We start from the raw sequence: 13,832 nt of genomic DNA on the forward strand, positions 1-13,832 counted from the left end.
TATTATAAATCTTCTTGAATACCCACTTCCTATCTTGAAATGGAATTCATAGACAATATGATCTACCCACACAGAACTCACAGATACCATATTGTACCCACACGGGTAACTACAACACTACCACTGCATCTAGCAATGATTCCTGGCCCAGAGACTCTCAGGAACACATCAGTAGTTGAACAAGCTAAGTGTATTGTTCAGTGTAGGGAGGAGGCACTCACAGCGTGGGAAAATCTAGGGTGTCTCAGCAAGAGTGTATCAGGAAGAACTAATTATAGGCTTTCAGTTTTTTGTTAAGCAACCTGGGGAACAATTTATGGGCATAGTGCTTTGCTTTGGACTGAACTGTAGGAACAGTTCTATGTTTAGGGAATTTAATATATTTTATCTAGAAGGATGGAAAACTAGCTTGAGGCTAAGTCAACAATTTTAAAACAGCAGCGGGCACTCATCTTGCTAAGATAGGGGATGTTTGGCCCCTTCTACAGTCTCAAGATCCTGAGTGTTTTGTCTGTGTTCAGACAGCTTTACAGGGTGTGCTAGCCCTATCTAGAGCAGTCTGTTACCAAAGCCTTATCTGATTGAAGCAGGCTGAGAACTTGCTTAAGTGAAACAGAACACACAGCAGCTTCACTGTCTATCTGTCCTGTGAGTGCCAGGCTAGCACTCAGGGGTCAGGGGCTGTCGCTTCTCATATCCTAACTGTGATAAAACAAGGGGAAAAAGTGGTAAAAAAAAATTCAGTGAATTTCCACATGTAAATGATTCAACTTTACCAGAATATATAATAAAGTCATCTGCTCCTTGCATGACTCAGTCCAGATTTTGAAGTAATAATATCAGAAATGTTTCCTTACAAACATATGGGAGGTTGAAAGATAGAGGTTCCAGATAAGATTGGAATCAAAATTAGTGTTAAGATATGTAACAATATCCCATTCTTATTGACATATGCTCAGAGAAAGAAGGAAGAGAAATACAGGAAACGTGAATATTATACCAAACAAATTACTACCATAGAATAGGAAAAATAAAGAGCAACCAATCTCAGAGCAGCACTGGCTTTATTTATAAAAGTAGTGTGGAAATGAAGTTGGATCTTTATTAACAGCAACTTTATTACTGCTGAATTATCTTTGCAAATTTGGTGTGTGTGTGTGTGTGTGTGTGTGTGTGTGTGTGTGTGTGTGTGTGTATTTGTACTGGTGCTTGAACTCAGGGGCTTGGACATTGCTCCTTAGCTTTTCTGCTTAAGGCCAGTGCTCTGCCACTTGAGCCACAGTGGCTCCATTTTCAGCTTGTTGGTAGTTAATAGGAGATAAGAGTCCCATGGAGTTTCCTGCCCAGGCTGCCCTCAAACCAGATCCTCGGATCTCAGCATCTTGAGTAGCTAGGATTACAGGTATGAACACCTGCACCTAGCTAGGGTTTTGATGACATTCTAGTTGCAAAAGGTGTAGCCTTTATTCCTCTGCGCATTCTGGTCTTTAACTTACTTGATCCTCATTCTGCTTTGACCCACTCTCCTTCCAAGCTCCCAATCAGGTTTGAATGTCTGTTGTTATTGTTGACATACACTAAAATTAGGCCTACTTTCCCACCCCCACCCCCCCCAAAAAAAAGTAATTTGGAAAATTCCTCTGTAGGACACAGAACAAGATAATGATTAAATACCTCAGAAGTAATCTGTTTAGAAACACCAGTATTTGCTCAAGGTCTATGTTTAGGTAGTTAGATAGATTTTGAAGATCATATTTGGTAAACACCAAGTTAACACATCTTCTAATACAATGAGGTTCACTTTGGACCCTGGTCCAGCCCTAGTTCTCCAACCTGAATCTGAAGGCAGCCTGAAGAGATGCTAACACTTACTTTGCAAGGCAGGTGCTAAGATTTGAGATAATGTGTGGGACATGGGAACATGCCTCACTTTATTCTGGAAGCTGGCCATTGTCACTATTTTCATGCAGGAGTAAACATGACATGACACACATGTACACACTCACTGGCACAGAGAGAAGAGGAGATGCCCTCTGGGCATTCCAGATTGCATGAGAGGTGCTTGACTCAGCATGTCATGGTGTCTTCAGGAGAGTGCCAGGCAATGACACTGTAGGTACCAGTGCAAAGCAGGTCCTGAGGGATCATGGAAAGTGACTGAATTGGGATTTGCTCAGTTGGCTATATAGACAGTTGTGTAAAATAATGCTTCAATACTCATACTTTTGTGCCTTATTTTGAGAGAACAGATCTGAAAATGAAAGTTTGGGGTTTTGTTTAGTACCAATACACAATTCAAGGCCTTGTGCATATTTTGCGCATTTCTGGTCGCCTCTTGAACCACACCTCCACTTCTAGCTTTTTGCTCTTTAACTGGAGATCGGAGTGTCACTGACTTTTTTGCTCAGGCTGGCTTTAAACCATAATCCACAGATCTCAGCCTTCTGAGTGTTTGGAATTACAAATTAAGCCACTAGCATCTGGTCTGAAAAAAATGTTTTCTTAACTTAATATGACCAAACATTTTAAAATTTACTTTATTGTCATTATAGAGATGATGTACAAGGTATTACAATTACATGTCAGTCAATGAGTGTGTTCCTTTCTTACAGTATCTTCTGTTCCCTCATTCTCTTCTAATCCCTCCCTCCCATCTCCACCCATGAGTTGCATAGTTCACTTTCAGCAGTGTCCAGTACACTCCACTGTTGTATTTTTTCACCCTTTTCCCCTCAAATTCTGTGCTCCCCACACTCCCAAAGATATACATGTGAGGGTACCATACATAAGATAAAGAAAACAGAAGTATCAAAAACTAAAAGCTAAAAAAGAAAAAAAAAAGTCTTTTGTTTCCATATCTTGGAGTTTGTTTCAATATGTATATTATTTCCTATAAATATGAACAGGCGCTTAGGCATTTCACCTTGATGATTCTCTCCTAACAATATCCTCTTGTGGTCCCACTGTGTGTGAGTATCTAGAATAGTGTGTAATTGGACACATCCCAGTGTGTTTTAGAGCAGAGAGAATATGCACTGTTTGTCTTTCCGAGTTTGGTTTACCTCACTTACCAAGATTTGTTCTAGTTCCATCCATTTCCCTACAAATGTCATTATTTTATTCTTTCTAAAGGCTGGGTAAAATCCCATTGTGTAGAGGTACCACATATTTCGTATCCACTCATCGATTGTGGGGTATCTGGGCTGTTTCCATAACTTGGCCATTGTGAATAGTGCGGCAATGAACATGGATGGGCAGGGGTCCTTACCATATCCTGGCTCATGATGTTCAGGGCAGATGCCTACTAGGAGTGGTATGGTTGAGTAGTAGGGAAGGTCTATATTTAGTTTTTTGAGAGTGGTTTTTCAGAATGGTTGTACTATTTTACATTCCCATCAACAGTGCAGTAGGGCTCCTTATCCCCACATCTCCACCAACATTTGTGTTGGAATTCACAAGGTTGGTCAATCTTACTCTGATAGAATCTCAGTAGTTTTGATTTGTATTTCCTTATGGCCAGAGATGAGTATTTCCTCTTGTGTCTCTTTGCCATTCTTACCTCTTCTTCTGGGAAACCTTTCCTTAGCTTCCTTGTCCATTTAGTGATTGGTTTATCAAGTTTGATAAGGGTTACTTTCTTGAGCTCCTGGTATATGTTGGATATTAGGCCTCTGTCTGATATATTGCTGGTAAAAGCTTTTTCCAGTTGGCTGACTGTCTACTTTAGCAACTATGTCCTTAGCTTTGCAGAAACTTTATTTTGATGTAGTCCTACTTGTGGATAGAAGAGAGCTCCTATCTTTTGTTCCCCTGGGAGGAGAGTCTGTTCAAGAACTTTCTACCTATACCTATAATTCTAATGTTTCCCGTACTCTCGCAGTAGTTTCAAAGTTTTGGGTCTGATGTTAAGGTCTTTGATTCACTTTGAGTTGATATTAGTGCGTGGTGACAAATATGGATATGGATATTGTAAGGTCCACCCCTGGATGGTGAGCAGACTCCACCCTCCTCGCAGCAAAGTCTCCACCCAGTACCTGCGTTACCTAGGCAACTGGGACACCTGGAAGAGGTCACATCTGCATCCGCTGAGGTCACATCTGAATTTGATGTGGCCACACCTTTCTCCGCCCATACCCTACATAAGGCCTAGCCCAGGCCCAGACGCTCTCTTGCTCTCTCTGTTCGTTTCTAGCTCTTGCTCTTCTACCTCTCTTGCTCTTGCTCTTCTTTTCTAGCTCTCTCTGCTCTCTCTCTGCTCTAGTTCTTTCCTCTCTCTTTCCCAGCCACGTGGAGTGCCAACCTTGCCTGGTCCCAGCAGGTCTACTGAATAAACCTACCCCTTACCTGAATACCACGTGAGTGCTACTGTTCTTACCCCTCTCTCTGCTCTTTTCTAGCTCTTTCCTCTCTTTCCCAGCTCTCTCTCATTCCCAGGCCTTTCCCAGCCACGTGGAGTGCCAACCTTGCCTGGTCCCAGCAGGTCTACTGAATAAACCTACCCCTTACCTGAATACCACGTGCGTGCTGGTGCAGTTCTTACTCGGCTACCTCTTTTTAAAAACCTAACAGATATGGATATAGCTGCCTAGTTTTCCCCAACACCAATTGTTCAAGTAGCCATTTTTCCCCCACTGTAAGTCTTTGGCTCTCTTATCAAATATCAGATAACTGTAAGTGTATGGTTTTATTTCTGAGTCTTCTAATGTATTCTATTGATCTTCATCTATTTTTATGCCAATATTAAGCTGTTTTTGTTATTATGGCTATGTAGTAGAGTTGAAGTCTGGTATTATTATATCACCCACATTGCTTGTTATGTCTAGAATTGCTTTGGCTATTCTAGGTCTTTTGTTGTTCCATATGAATTTTAGGGTTGTTTTCTCTATCTCAGTAACAAACATCAGTGGGATTTTGATGAGGATTGTATTGAATTTGAATATTATTTCTGGCAGTATGGCCATTTTCACAATATTGATTCTACCTATCCATGAACATGGAAGGTCTTTCCATTTCCTGGTGTTCTCTTTGATTTCTTTCTTCATATTTTTATAGTTTTTGCTATAAAGAACTTTTATATCTTTTAGTTAGGTTACTTCCTAGGTATTTTTTAATGTAAATGCAGTTGTTTTCATGATTTCCCTTTCTGCTTGTACATTGTTGGCATACAGAAAGGCTACTGATTTTTGTGGGTTAATTTTGTATCCTGCTACTTTGCCAAAGTGATTGATCAGCTCTAGAAGCTTGGGGATAGAGATTTTTGGGGTCTTTTAAGGTATAAAATCATGTCATATGCAAATAGGGATCATTTGATTTCTTCTTTCCCTTTTTTAGGTCCTTTTCTTGCCTTATTGCTCTGGCTAGGAATTCCAGAACTATATTGAGGAAGAGTGGACATCCATGCCTTGTTTCTGATTTTAGGGGAAATGGTTTTAGTTTTTCCCCATTCAGTAGGATGTTGGCTGTTGGTCTGTTATATATAGCCTTTATTGTTTTAAGGAGTGTTCTTTCTTATTACTAGCTTCTCCAAAGCTTTTTAAAACATGAATGGATGCTGTATTTTTTTGAAGACATTTTCTGCATCTCTTGAGATGCTCATGTGGTTCTTGTCTTGGGCTCTGTTGAAGTGGTGAATTAAATTTACTGATTTGCATATATTAAACCAGCCTTTCACCTGTGGGTTGAAGCCTTGGTCATAATGTATGGTTTTTTTAATTTGTTTCTGGATTCTGTTGGCTAGTATTTTATTGACAAGCTTTCAATCTGTGTTCATCAGAGAAATTAGTCTGTAGTTCACTCTTTTGTTGGATCCTTACCTGGTTTGGGCATGAGTTTGATATTGGCTTCATAGAATGGACTTAGAATTTCCTCCTCTGTTTCTATTTCATGGACAAGCTTGAGGAGTATTGGTATTAGTTCCTCTTTAAAAATCTTATAGAATTCAGTGATGAATTCATCTGTACCTGGGCTTTTCCTTGTTGGAAAACTTCTGATTACTTTCTTTATGTTGTTGAATGTTGTCCTGTTTAACTGGTTCATATCTCCTTGGTTCAGTTTAGGTAGTTTTATGTCTCTAGAAATTCATCAATTTCTGCTAGGTTTTCCTTCTTTTTTGAGTATAGGTTTTGAAAGCAGTGCTTTATAATCGTTTGAATTTCTTGGGTGTTTGATGTAATGTTCCCTGTGGCATCTCTGACTGTTGATTTGAATCTCATCTTTTCTTCATTGATCTCACAAGTGGTCTGTCAATTTTATTAATTTTTTTCAAAAAAACAGATTTTTGTTTTTTTAGTTTGCTTCATTGATTTCTGCCCTAATCTTTGCTATCTTTCTGTCTAGTAGTCTTCAGTTAGATTTGATCTTGTTTTTCCAGCAGTTTTGTGTGTGTGTGTGTGTGTGTGTGTGTGTGTTGTTTTTGTTGGTCATGGAGCTTGAACTCTGAACCTGGGCACTGTCCCTCAGCTCTTCAGTACAAGGCTAGTGCTACCACTTGAGCCACAGAGCCATTTCCCATTTTGTGAGTGGTTTATTGGAGATAAGAGTCTCACAGACTTTCCTGCCTGGGCTGGCAAGGATTACAGGTGAGAGCTACTGGTGCTCAGCTTCTAGCAGGTTTGTTTTTTTCTTTAATTAATGGTTACTTTTTATTTTAGTAATTTCATTTATTGTTTAGGTGGTGCCAAGGACTCAAACTCAAGGCCTCACACATGCTAGGCAAGCACTCTACCACTAAGCCATCTTCCCTGCCCTCTAGCAGTTTTAATTGCATCATGAAGTTATTTACTTGAATTGTTTCTATTTTCTTTATTTTTTGGGGGGGGGGGGGTCCGGTCATGGGGCCTGAACTCAGGGCCTGGGCGCTGTCCTCAGCTCTTCAGCTCAAGGCTAGCGATCTACCACTTGAGCCACAGCGCCACTTCCGGCTTTTTTCATTTTGCTTATGTGGTGCCGAGGAATCGAACCCAGGGCCTCAGGCATGCAAGGCAAGCGCTCTACCACTGAACCATCTTCCCAGCCCCATCTATTTTCTTTATATGTGCACTTAGAGCTATAAGTTTTCCCCTTAGCACTTCTTTTGCTGTATCCTGAGGTTCCATTACAATGCGTTTTCATTTTCATTAAATTGTAAGAACTTTCTAATTTCTTCTTTAATTTATTCTGTGATCCTGGTAGCCATGCTGCCTTCATAGGATTAGGGGTTGGGGAAGGGCTCTTCACAATATTTTTTTTGTCCTTATGTGTACAAGTTATGAGGGTTGTTCCCCATTCCTGTGATTCTCTGTTTATATATTTGTTGATGTTGATCTCTTGCAGAGAAGGGCATGTTAGGCCCCTAAATCTCTATTTGAGTTGAGAAAGCTATAGTGATTCCCTATTGCTTCATCATCACCTTCTTCTGTCTCTGGATCTGCTCTATTTTGGAGTGGGAAATTGAGTCTGTTAATGTTTAAGCTTGTTTTAGAGAGATGTGTCATATTTTCTGACATTTTCTTAACTTCCTTCTGCTTCTTTCCTCTTCCTGTGCTTACTAAACTGGACTTCTAGTGATTTTTGTCTAATGTGTATCCTTGACTTTGTTTTCTTCATGTTGTATACTTCCCTAAAGTATTCTTTGCAATGCTCTCTGGTTTAGTGTTCATAAATTCCTTTAATTTTTGTTTGTCATGGAAGGTTTTAGTTTCACCATCAAATGTAAATGATAGCTTCGTTGGGTACACCAGTTTGGGTTGGCAGTTGTTGATCCTCAGGACTTGAATTATACCATTCCAGGTTCTTCTTTCATTGAGAGCTCATGTTGAGTGATCTGCAGTGATTCTGATTTTCTTTCCATTGTAATATAGCTCCTTCTTTGATTTTGCTGCTTTTAATATTAATTCCTTTTTTTAAAGTCCAATATTTTCACTATGATGTGTCTAGAAGTATTTCTTCTTGGATCCTGTCTACTGGGAGTTGTGTATGCCTCTGTCAGAAGAGTGATATATTCTCCTAAGATTGAGGAAGTTCTCAGTTATTATTTTATTGAATAGGTTCTCAATGCCTTTAGTATTGAATTCTTCCCCCTCATCAATCCTGACTATATGTAAGTTTGATCTCTTGACTTAGTTGGCCAGTTCTTTGATTTCCCTTTGCTATGTTCTGAGTGTTTTTTTCCATGCCTTCGATTATTTTTGTGTCTAATTCCCCTTTTTTGTCCTCAACTCCTGACTCTTTTCCATTTCACTTATTCTGTTGCCTAGGCATTCAATTGTATTTTTGCAGTAGGGAAATTGAACCTTCTATGCTTCTAAGTTCTTCACTAAGATCAGTTCTCATGGTATTAATTTCGCCTTTTAATGAGGTTTGTTTGTAGTGTTTCTATTTTTCTCTCCATATCTTTTTGGGTGACCTGTATGTTCTTTGTCATTTCTTCCTTGCATTCTTCTATTTGTTGTGGGATATTCCCTTTTATTTCATCGGCCAATTCTCTCATTTCTTTGATGGTTCTTTCCTTCACTCTCAATAGGGTCCTTTCCTGGCTTGTTGTTGGCTACACACACACACACACACACACACACACAATTAATTTGCTTTGGCATATGCATTAAAGCTTTGCACTAGTGAGTCATGTCCTTCCAGTAGCCACTTCATGAGGGGTTGATGTATGTCTTACAATGGAAGTGGATCTGGTTACCAGCAATCCATAATTTGATTAAGGCAATCCAGTTTATCAAGTTAACTTTGCAAGGCAAGCGCTCTACCACTGAGCCAGCTTCCCAGCTCCAAGGGTTGGGTTTTTTTTTTGTTTGTTTGTTTGGTTTTTTTTTTAATTTTTATTTATTTTTTATTGTGAAAATACTGTACAGAGGGGTTACAATTACACGGGCAAGATAATGAGTACATTTCTTATCAAGCATTGTAGCCTCCTCCTTTGTTTCCCCTTCCCATCCCTTCCCAGCCTCCCCTCACCCTCCCCACCCAATCCTCCCCCCGCCCCACCAAAGTTGTAAAGTTCATTTTCGACATGACAACTTGTACTTCACATTGTTGCAATGGGTCCACCTGTATTCTTAAAAATATGGAACGCTTCACGAATTTGCGTGTTATTCTTGCACAGGGGCCATGCTAATCTTCTCTGTATGGTCCCAATTTTTAGTATATGTGCTGCCGAAGCGAGCACTGTTCAGGTTTTTTTTAACTGTATTTTTTTTTGTCTCTTCTTTTTTGGCACTGGGGATCGAACCCAGGATGTTGCACTTGCTAGGCAAGCACTTTGCCACTGACCTACATCCCAGCCCTATCAAGTTAACTTTGCTTACTGCCATTTTACTCATAAAAGTTTAACTATCTTACAATTTGTCCAGCTAAATGAGTATTTCTATTATTGGCTATTTCTCCAGCAATGTCCCATTAAGGAAATAAGTTTTCTAAGTATCTTTTAGGTACTGTTAAGCATCAGCCTTCTTTATGGAGAAGCTTCTGTATCATCATCAAAAGTGCATTAAAAGTGTCTTTGAATAAATTCATTTGTGTCTGAATAATCCTGCAGATGCCAGAAATATATCATCTGAAGTCTTTTTGCCTGGGTGGGGAAGTTGCAGGGGTTTAAATCCCAGGCTTCACTAGGCAGGTAGTCCACTTCTGAGCCATGACTGCAGCCTTTTTTTTTTTTTAATCACTGAAAAGTTATTTTATTTTTCTTTATGAGATAGGGTCCAGGCTGGCCTCAAACTCAAATTCGAGTCCTGTCTCAGCCTCTTGAGTACTTGGATACAGGGCGTGCTGCCATACCTGACTTACCTTGGCAGTCTTAAAATAATTGTTAACCAGTATTCTTGTTGAACGCTTTGAGGCTTTTAATTTATATATATATATAATATATATATAATATATTATATATATATTATATATATATATAATATATTATATATATATTATATATATATATTATATATATATATTATATATATATATATATTATATATATATTGGTGTCCTCCTGGGTTCTTACCTTGCATTTGAATCCTAGCCCTGTCTTACCATAGCTAAGTGACCTTGATGGGGTCTCTTAACCTGTCTCGGCCTCAGTGTTCTCAGCTCTCAGAGGGGGGTCACAGAGATTCGCCCAGGTTATTGTGAGAAGATAAACTCATGTAGGTGAAGCTCTTATACCCATGCTAAGCTCCTGCACGCTAAATTCTTGTTAGGTTTTGAAAGAGAAAAACCCATAAAAGGACAATTAAGCAAAAACTATTATGAATTGTAATCAATGCTGGAAATGTAATAAAATAAGGCTAACAGAATGTGCATGGGAAGCTAATTGATATTAGGTTAGGGGAGTTTTTCCTGAGGAGAAAAATTAGAGGTGAGAGCTAAAGGATAAAATAATGAATAGTACAAAGGACTACTAAAATCGTAACCTTGGCAGGAATGGCAGGAAAAACCTTCATGACATGGAGAATAGCAGATGCAGTTGGCCACAAGTGCATTTCAAATGGAATACCTATCAGTATTGGTAACTGCAGAATTCCTTCACGTGAAATACATGCTTACATAGAAATGATGTAAATGAAATGATTTGATTAGTAAATGTGCCAAATACAGATGCCTGACCCTTGAGTGGTGTTTTATTAAGCTGGCACCTGTGCTACAGTTGTCTACTAACATATAATATCTATGTAAGCTGACACTTGTGACCCTGAATTTTTCTTCTTTCTTCTTGTTCTTCTCCTCTTCATTCTTCTTCTCTTTGCCAGTACTGACCGGGGTTTGAACTCAGGGCCTTACATTTGTTTAGCTTCCTTACTCAACTGATGCCCTATCATGACTGCAGCCTTTTTTGTGCTGCTTAATTTGGAGATTGGGTCTCACTTCCTGATCTGGACCACAATCCACCTATTCTAGGCTTCATATTGTAGCTAGAATGATAAGTTTGCATTACCATTCCCAAGGCACAGATTGAAAGGGATCTTTTAAACTTTACTGTCCAGGTAGCCTTGAACCTCAACCCTCCCAATCTCAGCCTCTCAAGTAGCTAGGATTATATGCATGAACCACCAAAGATTTTTATTTCCTTACTGGATTTATGGGTTTAACAAGTTGAATAGTGCCTAGAAACTGTTTGGAAATTATAGAACAGTCACTCCATTAACATTATTCTCATACATAGGGTTATTTCTCCATGGCTGAACACAGTTTTTAATAATGATTGATATCACTACATTATCCAGCTGTTCTTTGATTTTAATCCTCCTTCCTCAACCTCCCAAATATTAAGATTACAGATAAGTACCACCACACCCAGCTGACAATGGAACTTTTAAGGACTCTGATAGGATCAGGCAATTGTTCTCACTCTTCATGAGTCCACACATAATACTGGTTTCCATCCTCTTCAGTACCAATCTTGTTCCCCAATCCAGCTGCACTGAACTGTTTATTAAATAAGTTGTCATGGGAAATTTGACTTGGGTCAATCTTAATGAAGTTCTTCAAATTGCATACCCTAACATTTTCAGTCCTGGTTCACTTGGCATGAAAATCTACCAAATCATTTCCTTAGATTTCATTAATTCTGCTTCATGTTGGGTTGGCAGTTTTATGACCCAGTTTCTTAATTAGAGTTCTGGGAATTCTTACCCAGACCAATGGTGTGATCTTAAAGTTATCAGAAACTGTACTTCTCTGAGATTTCCCTATGAATCTCTTAAAGACAAAATATTTTTTAGATGATAGTTGCTCAGGAAAGTACCAAAACAATTATCTGTGAACAGCAAGACTTAGATGCTGCAACTGACAAGGAAAAATTGTGATTTTTTTTTGTTATATACAATACCTCAGATGATATATTTCTAGCATCTGCAGGATTATTCAGACACAAATGAATTTATTCAAAGATACTTAATGCACTTTTGATGATGATACAGAAGCTTCTCCATACAAGAATGCTGATGCTTAACAGTACCTAAAAGATACTTAGATACTATAATTATAATGATAAGATCTGCTATGGTTTAAATCAGCAGTATCCTCCTAAAGGCCATGTATCAAGGTCTTGTTTGCCAGTCTTTGGGAAGAGGATCGGATCCTGAGGACTCTGACTCATCAGTGCATTTATCCATCATAATTTGATGAGCTATTGGAGGTGATAGAAACTTAGAAGGGGGACCCAGTTGAAGGGAGGGGGTCCTTGAAGTTATATCTTACCCCTCCCTGGCTCATTGTATTGTCTCTCTGTCCTCTCCCTCTCTTTCCCTCCCTCCTTCTCTCTCCCTCTCTCTTTTTTTCCTGTTTCTTTCTCCCTCCCTCCCTCCCTCCCTCCCTCCCTCCCTCCGTGTGTGTGTATGTGTGTGTGTGTGTGTGTGTGTGTGTGTGTGTGTGTGTGTGTTTGTGGTTGGTCATGGGGGTTGAACTAAGGGCTTGGGTGCTGTCCCTGGACATTTTTGCTGAAGGCTAGCACTCTACCACTTTGAGCCACTAATACCACTTTTGGTTTTCTGATGGTTAATTTGAGATAAGAGTCTCACACAATTTTTTGTCCGGGCTGGCTTCAAATTTCAATCCTCAGATCAGATCTCAATCTCTTCAGTACCTAGGATTACAGGCATGAGTCACTGGTGCCCGACTTCCTCCCTCTTCCTCTCCCTCTTTTTCTCTCTCCCTCCCTCTCCCTTCCACTCCTTTTGCTTCCTGGATGCCACATGTTCCTGTCACTATGATAGTCTTCCTCACTGTAGGTCTGAAACAATGGAGCTAGACAACTTTGCACTCAAAACTGAAACTTCCTTCAAGTTGATTTTTCTCAAGTATCTTGTCACAGCAATAGAAAGCTGACTAACAACTAATATCAGGATATTAGATTTCTATGAATTCCATAATAATAATATAGCCATTGAGATATAACTCAAAAGTTTAGCATTACAGCAATGCTTCCCATATAAATTAATATACTAAAACAGTTCAATATATCACTCTTCATAAGGAGACATATTCTTTTGAGATGTTCTAAAGGCCAAATTGGAACATTTAAAATTTAATTAAAGATTAAAAAAAAAACAAAACTGGGCTCCCATCTGTAATCCTAGCTACTCAAGAGGCTGATATATGAGGATCATGGTTCAAAGCCAGCCAGAGCAGAAAAGTACCTGTGAGACCCCTATCTCCAATTAACCACTCAAAAAAAAAAGCAGAAGTTGGGGCTGGGAAGGGGGCTCAGTGGTAGAGCGCTTGCCTTGCATGCCTGAGGCCCTGGGTTCGATTCCTCAGCACCACATAAAGAAAAAAGCCGGAAGTGGCACTGTGGCTCAAGTGGTAGAGTGTTGGCCTTGAGCTGAAGAACTGAGGGACAGCATCCAGGCCCAGAGTTCAGGCCCCATGACTGGACTCCCCCCCCAAAAAAAAACAAAAAACAGAAGTGGAGCTGTGGCTGAAAGTGGTAAAGCACTAGCTTTGAGCAAAAGAGCTTGGGTACAAGCTGGACCCTGGTGATGCACGCATGTAATCATAGTTACTCAGGAGGCTGAGATCTGAAGATCATAGTTTGAAGCCAGTCTAGGCAGGAGAGTCCATGAGATTCTTTTCCCTAGTTAACTACCAAAAATCTGGAAGTGGAGTTGTGGTTCAATGGCAGAGTGCAAGCTTTGAGCCAAAAAGCTCAGTGTCAGTGTTCCAGCCCTGAGTTCAAGCCCCAGAACAGTATCAAAAAAAAAAAAAATCATGAAAAAGACAATTTAGGATTTGATTTTGGGATTCAGCAAAAATATAGAAGGATAAGCCAGGCGCCGGTGGCTCACTCTTATAAGCCTAGCTACTCAGGAAGCTGAGATCTGAGAATCTCGGTTCAAAGCCAGCCCGGCAGG

At 39.6% G+C, this 13,832-nt stretch overlaps 1 non-coding gene across 1 annotated transcript; it reads right to left on the reverse strand.

The window, feature by feature from the left end:
* Nucleotides 1-9,046: 9,046 nt before the first annotated feature.
* LOC122099861 lies at nucleotides 9,047-9,154 on the reverse strand. The gene has a single exon (XR_006146015.1). It is a non-coding gene; the product is annotated as a U6 spliceosomal RNA (small nuclear RNA).
* Nucleotides 9,155-13,832: the final 4,678 nt, after the last annotated feature.

The sequence above is a fragment of the Dipodomys spectabilis genome, unplaced genomic scaffold (assembly GCF_019054845.1).
Source record: "Dipodomys spectabilis isolate Male_0828 unplaced genomic scaffold, ASM1905484v1 ptg000017l, whole genome shotgun sequence".
Classification (NCBI taxonomy): Eukaryota; Metazoa; Chordata; class Mammalia; order Rodentia; family Heteromyidae; genus Dipodomys; species Dipodomys spectabilis.